The sequence below is a fragment of the Lactuca saligna genome, chromosome 4 (assembly GCF_052625555.1).
Source record: "Lactuca saligna cultivar CGN05327 chromosome 4, ASM5262555v1, whole genome shotgun sequence".
In the NCBI taxonomy this organism is placed as follows: Eukaryota; Viridiplantae; Streptophyta; class Magnoliopsida; order Asterales; family Asteraceae; genus Lactuca; species Lactuca saligna.
In genome coordinates this window covers 206,521,141-206,532,424 of record NC_136420.1, presented here as the reverse complement: position 1 = coordinate 206,532,424, position 11,284 = coordinate 206,521,141, and the positions used below count along the sequence as shown (strand labels likewise).

Here is an 11,284-nt window from a genome sequence, read left to right as displayed (position 1 = left end):
CGACATAACGTAAAAGGACTTTCAATGGCTTGTATACTACTGGTCCCCAAGGGTCCTTTGGTATTGCTAGTAAAGTCTACCTTTTCATGCGAGGCGGGTCTGGGACCCCTCGTACCTTTTATCCCCAACCGGCTAATGGAGTTATTGAGGCCTTCGTGTCCTCGTTCTCTTCGAGTGTGGGACTACACGTAGTCAAGGCGGTTGGAGAACGTGATTAGTACGGACGACGCCTTCGGGATCGTTAGTATCGCTATAGACTAGTCGTTTGTGTAACGTGTGTTTGTAGCAAATAATCATGCTCAACAATAATCCAACGTCGCCTGGTACCGACAACTTCACACGTTGCAATTGTTTCAATGTACGAATTAGGAAAACATCGGGTTTTCCTAGGGTATTTCAATACATACGGATTCGGAATACACACAAATTTTAGATGAACAAATTTTACAAGTATAGAAACAAACAAGCATACCTATGGATCTTCACACATTTTTGACTTTACTATTTTCAGAAAATATCGGATTTTCTGGTGTTTTGTCAAAACATTACAAACATTGGATTTCAAACATTACTTATGAACTCACCAACATTTCATATGTTGACGTTTTTCAAAATACTTGTATTCTCAAGTAACAGATAAAGTGGAGGATGAATTGTACTCTATGACGTTTTGCTGTGGTTTAATTTAGTAGCAAACAATTATTTTTGAGAATGTCATGTTTTGGGAACAATGTAATGGATGTAAACGCTACCAGTTGTATCATTCCAAATGTTGGTGATGTATAATGTTATGTTTCATGTATATGCAATGTGATGGTATTCAATTGAGTCACGATAGCCCTCGGACGTTTCCGCCGTCTGGTTCGGGGGTGTGACAGATAGTTATGCGCACATGGTTATTTGCTTATTAGTTGGATTGAGGCGGTCTTGCTTTGTGCTGAAGGCCAACATACCCTATGAGCGGTTCGGGGAGACTGTAGGCCCACGTGGCGGACCAATCATGCCGAAGGCTCGGGATAGATCTAGATAGACTGTAGGCCCTATAGGCTGTCCAGTCAGGCCGATGGCCAAATATGCATGTTGATTGATTGATTATTACTGATATGCTATTGTTAGTGTGGTATTGGTATTTTGGGGATAGCTCACTATGCCATCGGGCTTACAGTTTTTAGTTTATTGTTTCAGGTACTTTAGGAGATCATGGAAAGGCGAAGGCGTGACCATACCGCTCGTCATCCTTATGTTATGATTTTTGGGACACTCTGATGGAAAATGATTGGAAAACATTTTGTAAACAATGCTATTTGGTTTTTATTTATGATTGAAAAAGTTTAAATTTGGCGTAAAATTTATGGATGTTACAAGTTGGTATCAGAGCCTTGGTTTGAACGAATTGGAGGAACACTCGTGTGAATCCAATCTGAAATCAAGGAGATTTTCGGAAAGTCAGTTTTTAAAATGGTTTTTAAAATAAAGGATGGAGGATGCAGAGGGTACGATCAGCCGGAGCCTGTAAGTAAACCCCAAAATACCATACAGTTATTTGATATTCTGATATGTTAGAATAACATGCTAGTGCTAGGCTAGGGATCTTCGGGAATCGCATGATAGATTTTCTTGATTATATGATGCCTATTAGCCTAGGGTTTCTTGTATGTGGAATTGACATCATAACTATAGATGTTTAGTGTATGCATCACGGTTGTGCATAATAAAGACCTTATAGCCTGATAATGTTGATTCGGCCTTCGGGTAGGAGTGGATATTCGAAAGTCTATTGGGTCCAGCGTTATGTGCAGCTAGCATGCACTAGTGCTACAGGGGATGATGGAAATTTCATGGATGTATGAGTCATGAAGAGCAGTGAGATTAGATGCGAGATAGCTGATATTCCTCTAGAAGTGAGGGTTGGGTGCATTTCTATGTTGATGATATTGTTAGGGAGTTGTGGTGATACTTGAGACAAATATGGGTAGGTGTGGAATGTAGTATGGGCCCGTACTACTGAAAGCACAGGACCTATACGCGTAGCAAGGAAATCACAACCCCTAGGGTTTTTGGGTTTTGGTCACCCGACATTATGTCATTTATCGATGACTTGTATATATATTTTAGCATGGTGGTGACGAGACATGTTGCTTCAGGATCTGGATCAGGATAAGGATCAGGGTTGGGAGATGCAGGGTTGCAGGTGCCAGTAGCACCTGAGCCCGTGGTTCAGATAGGGACCGAGGAGTTGGATGCCAGGATCCGGGAGATCATGCACGATGAGATTGTTGTTGTGTTTCAAGCGCAACTGCCAGAGATGTTTGGGTGGATTAAGACCGCGATAGTTGAGTACTTTGATGAGCGATATGCAGCTCTAGTAGAGACAACTGCCACTGCAGCCACTTCGGCTGTAACTGCGGCATGGGTTGGAGGAGGAGCCGGCAGGGCTTTCCACTACCGGGACTTCGATAATACAAAGCCCCCAACATTTGATTGTATATAGGATATGATCAGGGCTATGCGGTGGTTGTCTGACGTGGAAGGATGTTTCTTCACATGCTCATGTCCTGTTGACTAGAAGGTCAGGTGTGCTCTGAACCTGCTTAGGCTCGGGGCAAAGGACTGGTGAAGATTGACGATAGGTTCATATTCTGATGATCAGCGGGCTGGTATTACTTGGGAGCAGTTTCGGGATATGTTCCGCACCCGCTATGTTCCGTACGTGGAACGGGAGTGGCTTGCTCATGAGTTTTTGACATTAAGATAGGATAGGGAGTCTGTGATGGAGATCACACGGATGTTCACTGACATGACTATGTTTTGCCCGGAGTTCGTTTCACAGCAATCTCAGATGACCCGTTATCTGAGTATGCTCAAGACGGATATACAGTAGTTTATGGCTACACAGCGTTGTGATACCCTCCTAGACCTTCAGGAAGCCGCGAGGCGGCATGAGTTGGAGATAGAGTTGCAGCTGAAGGAGTTGCGTCAGGCACCGGCATAGTCTTAACTGGCATCTAAGCAGTCTAAGACTACTGATACATGGTCTGGGGGTCATTAGAGCCACACTTGTGCAGGCTCATTTGGGGGTTTGTCGAGCAGGAGGTGGGTGCCACAAATGTGGCAAGGAGGGCACTATGCTAAGTATTGCCGTCAGTCCGCCCCTCCAGTAGATATAACTATTTGTTACCATTATCATCAGGTTGGTCATGTGAAGACCAACTGTCCGTAGCTCGCCGCCAAGCTAGCGCAGGGTTCCGCGCCCGTTACTGTGAGGATTGGAGATGGGAGGCCAGTCAACGTGGAGCCTCCGAAGGCTCAGGGTCGCGCCTTCCAGCTCACGGTCGAGGAGGCCAATGCAGCACTAGATGTGGTTGCTGGTACGTTTTTAGTGAATTCTTTGCCCGCTTTGGTATTATTTGACTCATGGGTGAGTCGGTCGTTTGTATCTCAGACCTTCTCTAGGGGGTTCAGTGTGTCGATGGATGACCTTGAGTGCCTGTTGCGAGTCTCGATCGCTAACGAGCACGGGGTTTCTGCTTCTTCGGTCTACCGGGGATGTGAGTTGGAGATTTTTGGGGTGTCCTTCACAATAGATTTGATTCCTATCCCCATGGGGGATGTATGTGTGATTGTGGGGATGGATTGGCTTAGCCATTTTGGTGCCATGATCGAATGTGAAGGACAGCGGGTGGTGGTTTAAACCCCAAGTGGGGGAGAACTTGTAGTATATGGTGAGGGCACCAGGTTATGAGCAGGGTTTTGTTCGGCAGCCAGGGCTCGACAGTATATTCAACACGAGTGTGTTGGCTATTTGGTGTATGTGGTAGATACGCAGGTTAGAGAGCAACTCTTAGTTTCTGAGGTTCCAGTGGTGAGGGAGTTTGCTGATGTGTTTTCGGAAGAGTTACCCGGAGTGCCTCCAGAGAGGTAGGTTGAGTTCAGGATTGTCCTAGTGCCAGGTGCGGCCCCTATCGCCAAGGCGCCGTACCGATTGGCACTGCCTGAGATGTAGGAGCTATCATTTCAGTTGTAGGAGCTGCTGGGTAAGCAGTTTATTCGTCCGAGTAGTTCACCCTGGGGAGCATCGATCCTTTTCGTCAGGAAGAAGGACGGTTCGCACAGGATGTGCATTGACTATAGGGAGCTGAACAAGTTAACAGTGAAGAACTGTTATCCACTCCCGAGGATAGGTGGTCTTTTCGATCAGCTTCAGGGTGCATCTTGGTTTTCCAAGATTGATTTGAGATCAGGATATCACCAGGTTAGGGTGAGGTAGGAGGACGTGGAGAAGACTACGTTTTAGACTCGTTATGGTCATTACGAGTTCATGGTGATGCCGTTTGGGCTCACCAACGCGCCAGTGGTGTTTATAGATCTGATGAACCGAGTCTTCAGACCGATGCTTAATCGCTCGGTCATTGTGTCCATAGATGATATCTTGATGTATTCCAATACTCGAGAGCAGCATGAGGAGCATCTTAAGGAGATGTTGGAGGTTCTGAGGCGAGAACGGTTGTATGCCTAGTTCTCGAAATGCGAGTTCTGGTTACGAGAGGTCCAGTTCCTCGGACATCTCGTTAACCAGGAGGGGATTTTGGTCGATCTGGCCAAGGTGGAGGCGGTAATGCAGTGGGAGACTCCGAAATCTCCCTCAGACATCAGGAGTTTCTTGGGTTTAGTAGGGTATTATCGGAGATTCATTCGTGATTTCTCCAAGATTGTCATACCCCTCACTCCTCTAACGAGGAAGGGGGTGGATTTCCGGTGGGGCCCTGAGCAGCAGAGGGCGTTTGAGACCCTCCGGCAGTGTTTATGCGAGGTACCGGTGTTGACACTCCTCGAGGGAGTGGAGAATTTTGTGGTATTTTGTGATGCATGCATCACAGGCTTGGGGGCAGTCCTCATGCAGAGGGACGAGTGATAGCCTACGCATCACGATAGCTGAAGCCGCATGTTATGAGATACCCGATGCATGATCTTGAGTTGGGAGCGGTGGTTTTCGCTCTCAAGATTTTGAGGCACTATCTGTACGGGGTCCGTTGTACTATATACACAGATCAAAAGAGTTTGAGACATATCATGGATCAGCCAAACCTGAACATGAGGCAGCGCAGGTGGCTGGATGTGGTCAAGGACTATGATTGTGAGATCCTTTACCATCCTGGTAAAGTGAACATTGTTGCGGATGCTCTAAGCCACAAGTTAGCTGGGTCCTCGACCCCAGCTAGGTGTATGAGGATAGCGGTGGCTTCCCCGTTGGTGGGTTTGGTCAGGGATGCTCAAATTGAGGGTATGAGACCAGAGAACTGGAAGTTGGAGAGGATTAAGGGCGAAAGCGCCCGGATTGTTTAGGATAGCCGCGGGTTGTTGACCCACTATGGTCGGGTTTGGGTTCCGATGTCCACAGGGGTCCGACAGACAATGATGGAGGAGGCTCATAAGTCCCATTTTTTTATTCACCCGGGAACCACCAAGATGTACCGTGATTTGAGTTCGAGTTATTAGTGGCCTGGCATGAAGCGAGATATCGCTTAGTAATTTGAGAGGTGCTTGACCTGTAGGATATTCAAGGACGAGCATCAGAGGCCGCATGGTAAGCTGTAGCCTCTAGAGATTCCCATGTGGAAATGGGAACGGATCGCGATGGATTTCATCACGAAGTTTCCAAAGACGGCAAGGGGGTTCGATGCTATATGGGTCATCGTGGATCGATTGACCAAGAATGCCAATTTCCTAGTCATACGGGAGAGTTCATCGGCAGAGAAGTTGGCCGACCTGTACGTCAGAGAGATTGTCTCTCGCCATGGGGTTCCAGTTTCTATCATTTCCGATCAAGATGTCAGGTTTACTTGCCGTTTTTGGCAGAAGTTCCATGAGGAACTGGGTACGAGACTGCATTTGAGCACGGCGTTCCATCCGCAGACTGATGGGCAGAGTGAGCGGACCATTCAGACCCTCGAGGACATATTGAGGGCGTGCTTCATTGATTTCTGTGGGAGTTGGGATTCCCACCTACTTCTTGTTGAATTCTCCTACAACAACAACTATCATTCCAATATTGGCGCCCCGGCTTTCGAGTTGTTATATGGGCGGAAGTGTAGGACCCCAGTCTATTGGGGTGAGGTTGGGCAGGGTAATGGGTCAGACAGAGGTAGTTCTACAAACTACCGAGATGATACAGCAGATTAGACAGCGACTACAGACCGCTCAGAGTCGGCAGAAAAGTTATGCCGACCAACACCGATCTGAGCTGGAATTTCAAGTGCGTGGCATGGTTCTCCTAAAGGTCTGACCCTGGAAGGGTGTGATCCGCTTCAGTAAGAGGGGAAAATTGGGTCCCCGTTATAATGGGTCGTTCAGGATTGTCGCCAGGGTTGATAGGGTGGGTTATAGGCTAGATCTCCCAGAAGAGCTCATCCAGATCCACAACACATTTCATGTTTTGCAATTGCAAAAATGCATTATGGACCAGGAGGCAGTGGTATCATTGGATGACATTTAGGTTGATGAGCACCTGAACTATGTGTAGAGGCCTGTGTCTATTTTGGAAAGGAAGAAGAAGATTCTGTGGAACAAGGACATACCTTTAGTAAAGGTACAGTAGGAACATCGGAATGGATCCGAGTGGACATGGCAGCCGGAGGCGGAGATGCACGAGCATTACTCAGCATTGTTTATTCCAGCGGACTTCGAGGGAGAAGTCTAGTTCAAGTGGTGGAGAGTTATAACGCCCCGATTCTAAGGTATTGCTTAAATAAGATTTATTGGGTTAAGCTCTACTCGACGAGTTGATTGACCTACTCTTCGAGTAGCAGTTGGATGAGATCGCATGTTAAGTGACCTACTCGATGAGTCCATATTGGGACTCGGCGAGTAGGAGCTGGCAGATGAAACCTTAAATTCCGGGGTTTTCACCTCTATTTAAAGGAACCATAGCCTCCTTTGGCCTCTTTGCAGTCTTTGAGAGCGTCTTAAAACCCTAATACGTGTGTGTGTATGTGCCCATTGTGTGTTTGAAGCTTGAGAAGAGGATCTTTGGAGGGAGAAGGCTTGGAGGAGAAGGAGATTGGAGCAAGTAGAGTATGACAATCAACTCTTATCTCAATTATCATCTTTTGGAGGTGACTACATCTCCTTTTCCTTGTGAATCTCTTCTATTGGTTGAGTTTTAGGGATTTTGGTGAGATAATAAGTTGGAAAGACGAGCTATGGGCTAGATCTGAAGTTGCAACTTCAGATATGGACCCTCCTTGGATTTTAGAAGCATAAAGTCAGAGTTTTGGTTGTGATTGAGGTCCCTCTTGGGTATGAAGCCACATTAAGAACATAAAATAGGCATTTAGAGCCTTTATATCCATGTATGCACGTAAAGTTTGCAACTTTACGTGATAAGCATGTCCTAGAAGCTTGGATCTATGATTTTGAGCAGCTGCATGGCTCAAAACAAGGCTATATGGAAAGTGGACTGAATGGACTTGACGAGTCGCAAGGTTGACTTGGCGAGTTACATGAAGATGGCCGTGAACTCGACGAGTTGGATGAACAACTAGGCGAGTCTGATGAAGATTGCCATAAACTCGACGAGTTGAAGAACAACTCGGCGAGTTGGATGAGTTTTCTCCAGGATATGTATGCATGTATATCCATCGAGTTGCAAGGAGGAAAACTCGATGGGTGGACTTAAAGTTTGATTGAGAATCGAAGGAACTCAACGAGTCACCCCGATGACTCGGTGAGTTGGAAAGTGCTTGAAGGAACTCGGCAAGCAGTCGAGGGTACTCGGCGAGTTAAGGTCAACATGGATTGTTGACCTTGAATGAGGAATTTGACTTTGATCAAGGGTTAACTAGTGGGTTATGGAGTACCTTATAAGGTTAAGGACTTATGAGTATGTTGCACCATGATAATAGGTGGTGGAGCCTGTGTCAAGTGATCCGAGAGTTGGAGTTTACCTTTCGAGTCGACATCTGCGAGGTGAGTTATCCTCACTGTATCGATAGGGTCTACGGCACTAAGGCCGGCCCTTTAATTGTTATCGTTATGACATGCTACATGTGGTTATGATCTGTTAGATCGGAATCAGGGTAGACAGTATGTTATGCTTTTATGATCCGTAGGGATTGGTATGTTAGTCACCTGCTAGGTCGGTACTCTAGTTACAGGAGAATTCTATGATTGATGATCAGTGAGATAGATATATATTTTTTTGTATATGCTAGTATATGATAGTTATGCATGGTTATTTGCTTATTGGTTGGGTTGAGGCGATCTTGGTTTGTGCTAAAGGCCAACATACCCTATGAGCGGTCCGAGGAGACTATAGGCCCACGTGGCGGACCAGTCATGCCGAAGGCTCGGGATAGATCCAGATAGACTGTAGGCCATGTAGGGCGGTCTAGTCAGGCTGGTGGCCCAATATGCATGTTGATTGAGTGATTATTACTGACATGGTATTGTCAGTGTGGTATTTGTATTTTGGGGGTAGCTCACTAAGCCCTCGGGCTTACAGTTTTCAGTTTATTGTTTCAGGTACTTCAGGAGATCATGGAAAGGCGAATGCGTGACCGTACATCTCCTCATCCTTATGTTATGATTTTTTGGACACTTTGATGGAAAATGATTTGAAAACATTTTGTAAACAATGCTATTTGGTTTTTATTTATGATTCAAAAAGTTTAAATTTGGCGTAAAATTTACGGATGTTACAAACCAACAGTCCATTTAAGGACTTGTAAGCATACACACATGGCTACACGTACACATACAAAATTAGAGATATGGAGAATGTTAGAAGTGGTGTTGGTTCTTTCTAAAGAGTATGATCAAGTATCTCTTGGATATTGCAACACAATAAGAAAATAGGCGTTCCCATTGAGTTTTAACTTTTTATAAATTTGCCCTTATTTATCTAAGAGAACACAAATGACAAAGTGATGATATGGTAATGATGTTACCATATCATCCAATGTGATGGATGCATTACATGTACAAAAAACTTTAGCTATGAGGCCAGGAATGAGTTCCTTTAAATCAACATTCACTATGCTTGTATCCAGCTTTTCAAAAAGATATGCATTAGCCCTTTTCCTTAAGATATTTATGCAATTAATCCCAAAAAGACGATAACACCCTCATCGTCCCTATCATCAAAAAATAAAAAATGCCCTATAATGAAGGTTGATACTCACATGATCGAAACTATTGATTTGCTTTGAAGCCAAGTGGCTCAACTTCAACCTCATTTTGGTATCTTATTGAATCTTTACCAAAAAAGTCAAACTGGAAAAACATCAAAAGTCAAAATTATTTTTTTTCTTTTTAGAATATTTTTATGCATAAGTTTACCTTGAGGATATATGGAGGCTGTGGCTCACCTATTTCTACTTTCAATGTGCAGCAACTGACTGTATCAGCTTCATCATCATTTTGTAAGCATAAATGTGAAATCTATCAAACATTAAATTTAAGGTGGAATGGAATCTTGAATTCCATTCTGTCAAATATAGCAATACTACCTTCACGTTTCCTGCTCCGAGTGCAATTTGTCAATGACATATGTAGCTACTGCCACTTGTATCTTTGTCAAATCCTTATTTGTAAAATATTTAGTTTGAGCTTGTATGATGCCTCATAATTAAGTATCCCTATAATAGTAATGGTAATGGATGAGATATCAGTATCAGTAATGGAATGGCAATTTTGTAAAATTAACATTCATGTGATGGACATCGACCAATAGCTTGCCTTTTTGTATTTTTCTTTGTCACTTTGACCCTTGAGGGAACTGTTGGTAGCTAAGAGCACATACTTGAAGTCCTTTCCATTTATAACATCATTCTAATGCAATTCCCATGTATGTTGAATACCTAAAAGAACAATATATTCAAAACAATGGAATAATTACCTTGTCCCATGACCAAAAGAGAGTGGAACTGAGGATGATGAAAAATCACAGAGCTGAGAGGAAACAATGAAGCATCCAATGATGGATACAAGGCCATGAGAAGGAGAGGTGCAACATAGATGTTCTATGCTGGAACAATGTCCCAGCAACTGATTCCTGCTGATGATTTTAACAAAAAATTACACATTTCAAGTAATGAGTAAATGAACAAAAAAAAAGAGTTGGTAGAGAGAAATGTGATAGCATCGATTACACAAAAAAGGAGCCAGTGTCGAGCCATATTGAATATGGATAGCTGTAAGGGTTACCACGCGGTGATTAGCAATTTGACTGTCGAAAGTGGTGGTTGATGTTGGCTATCCAAAAATAAAATCTTCAAGATTCAAACCATATAACTTCAACCACAATGTGAAGCAAGTTGTATGTTAAGGGTGAGCAACATGATAAGTGTATAAAGGGGAAGCACCATCGATGACATGTAACAAAACCATTTAGACCACAAACTAGATAAGGAAAAAAACATAAACCATCAAGAAAAAGCATAAGACCATGAACTTAATGAGGCTACATTTAAATTGCATTTATAGATAAAAATTAGGTTTTAATATACTTCAAACCAAAAAAATGGATGTTAACCACTGAGAAAAGATTATACCAGGCTAATTACTGTAGTTTTGGTATCACCTCTGATGCTACACGTTATGTAGAAGTGTGAAGCCACAAATGCCCTCTTTCCTCTGTATTTATGGTTTCAAACTAAAATTTGTATCAACTTTCTTCTTCATAGAAGCCTTGCAATTTGCCCAGTTTCTTAGAAGAACCCTGAAAATTACAAGATCTTGCATTGAAAAAGAAACCAAAAAGTTTTAGACTTGCAGCTGATTAATACACACCTTATCATTCATTTCTAGAACAAATACTCAGTCGCACAAACACTATGATATACATGCACAAACAATCAAATACAATCTCACATATAAACATAAATTCGTAAACAAAGAAGATGAAGAAATCGAACCTCTAGAGATTTGCAGGAACATTGGTTTCACCATAGAAGTGATGAGAAACATTGGTTCCAGGGTTTGGGAGCGAGAGATGCAAAGCAATAAGGGATCTATAGAGTCAGATCTTTCTTTCCCTCTTCTTATTAAACCATTTGACATTGATGATAACGCGGCAGAATTAAGTGGTGATGGCGGTGGAGCATAGGGTTTTTGGAGAACCGAGGGATTATAAGAGAGGTGAGACGTGAAGAGGCTTAGGGTTTCAAAGGATTTTGAAATGACGAAGATAGAGAAGATGGGTCTAGGAGGGTTGCGGTGTTATAAAGATTTACCAGTGGAGAAGGAAGACCAAGGGATACGCTGGCCGACGTAGGTTTCCAACATA

At 43.6% G+C, this 11,284-nt stretch overlaps 1 long non-coding RNA gene across 9 annotated transcripts; it reads right to left on the bottom strand.

Moving 5' to 3' along the window:
* Nucleotides 1–8,783: 8,783 nt before the first annotated feature.
* On the bottom strand, nucleotides 8,784–11,284 carry LOC145043281 (uncharacterized). Of its 9 annotated transcripts, none has more exons than XR_013680936.1 (5): nucleotides 10,914–11,284; nucleotides 10,789–10,830; nucleotides 9,736–10,717; nucleotides 9,337–9,635; nucleotides 8,784–9,270 (listed from the first exon to the last, which is right to left on the bottom strand). It is a non-coding gene; the product is annotated as an uncharacterized LOC145043281 (long non-coding RNA). The 9 variants fall into 9 exon arrangements; XR_013680939.1 differs by lacking the exon at nucleotides 10,789–10,830 and having other exon boundaries at nucleotides 9,337–9,404; nucleotides 9,507–9,635; XR_013680937.1 differs by lacking the exon at nucleotides 10,789–10,830 and having other exon boundaries at nucleotides 9,337–9,395; nucleotides 9,507–9,635.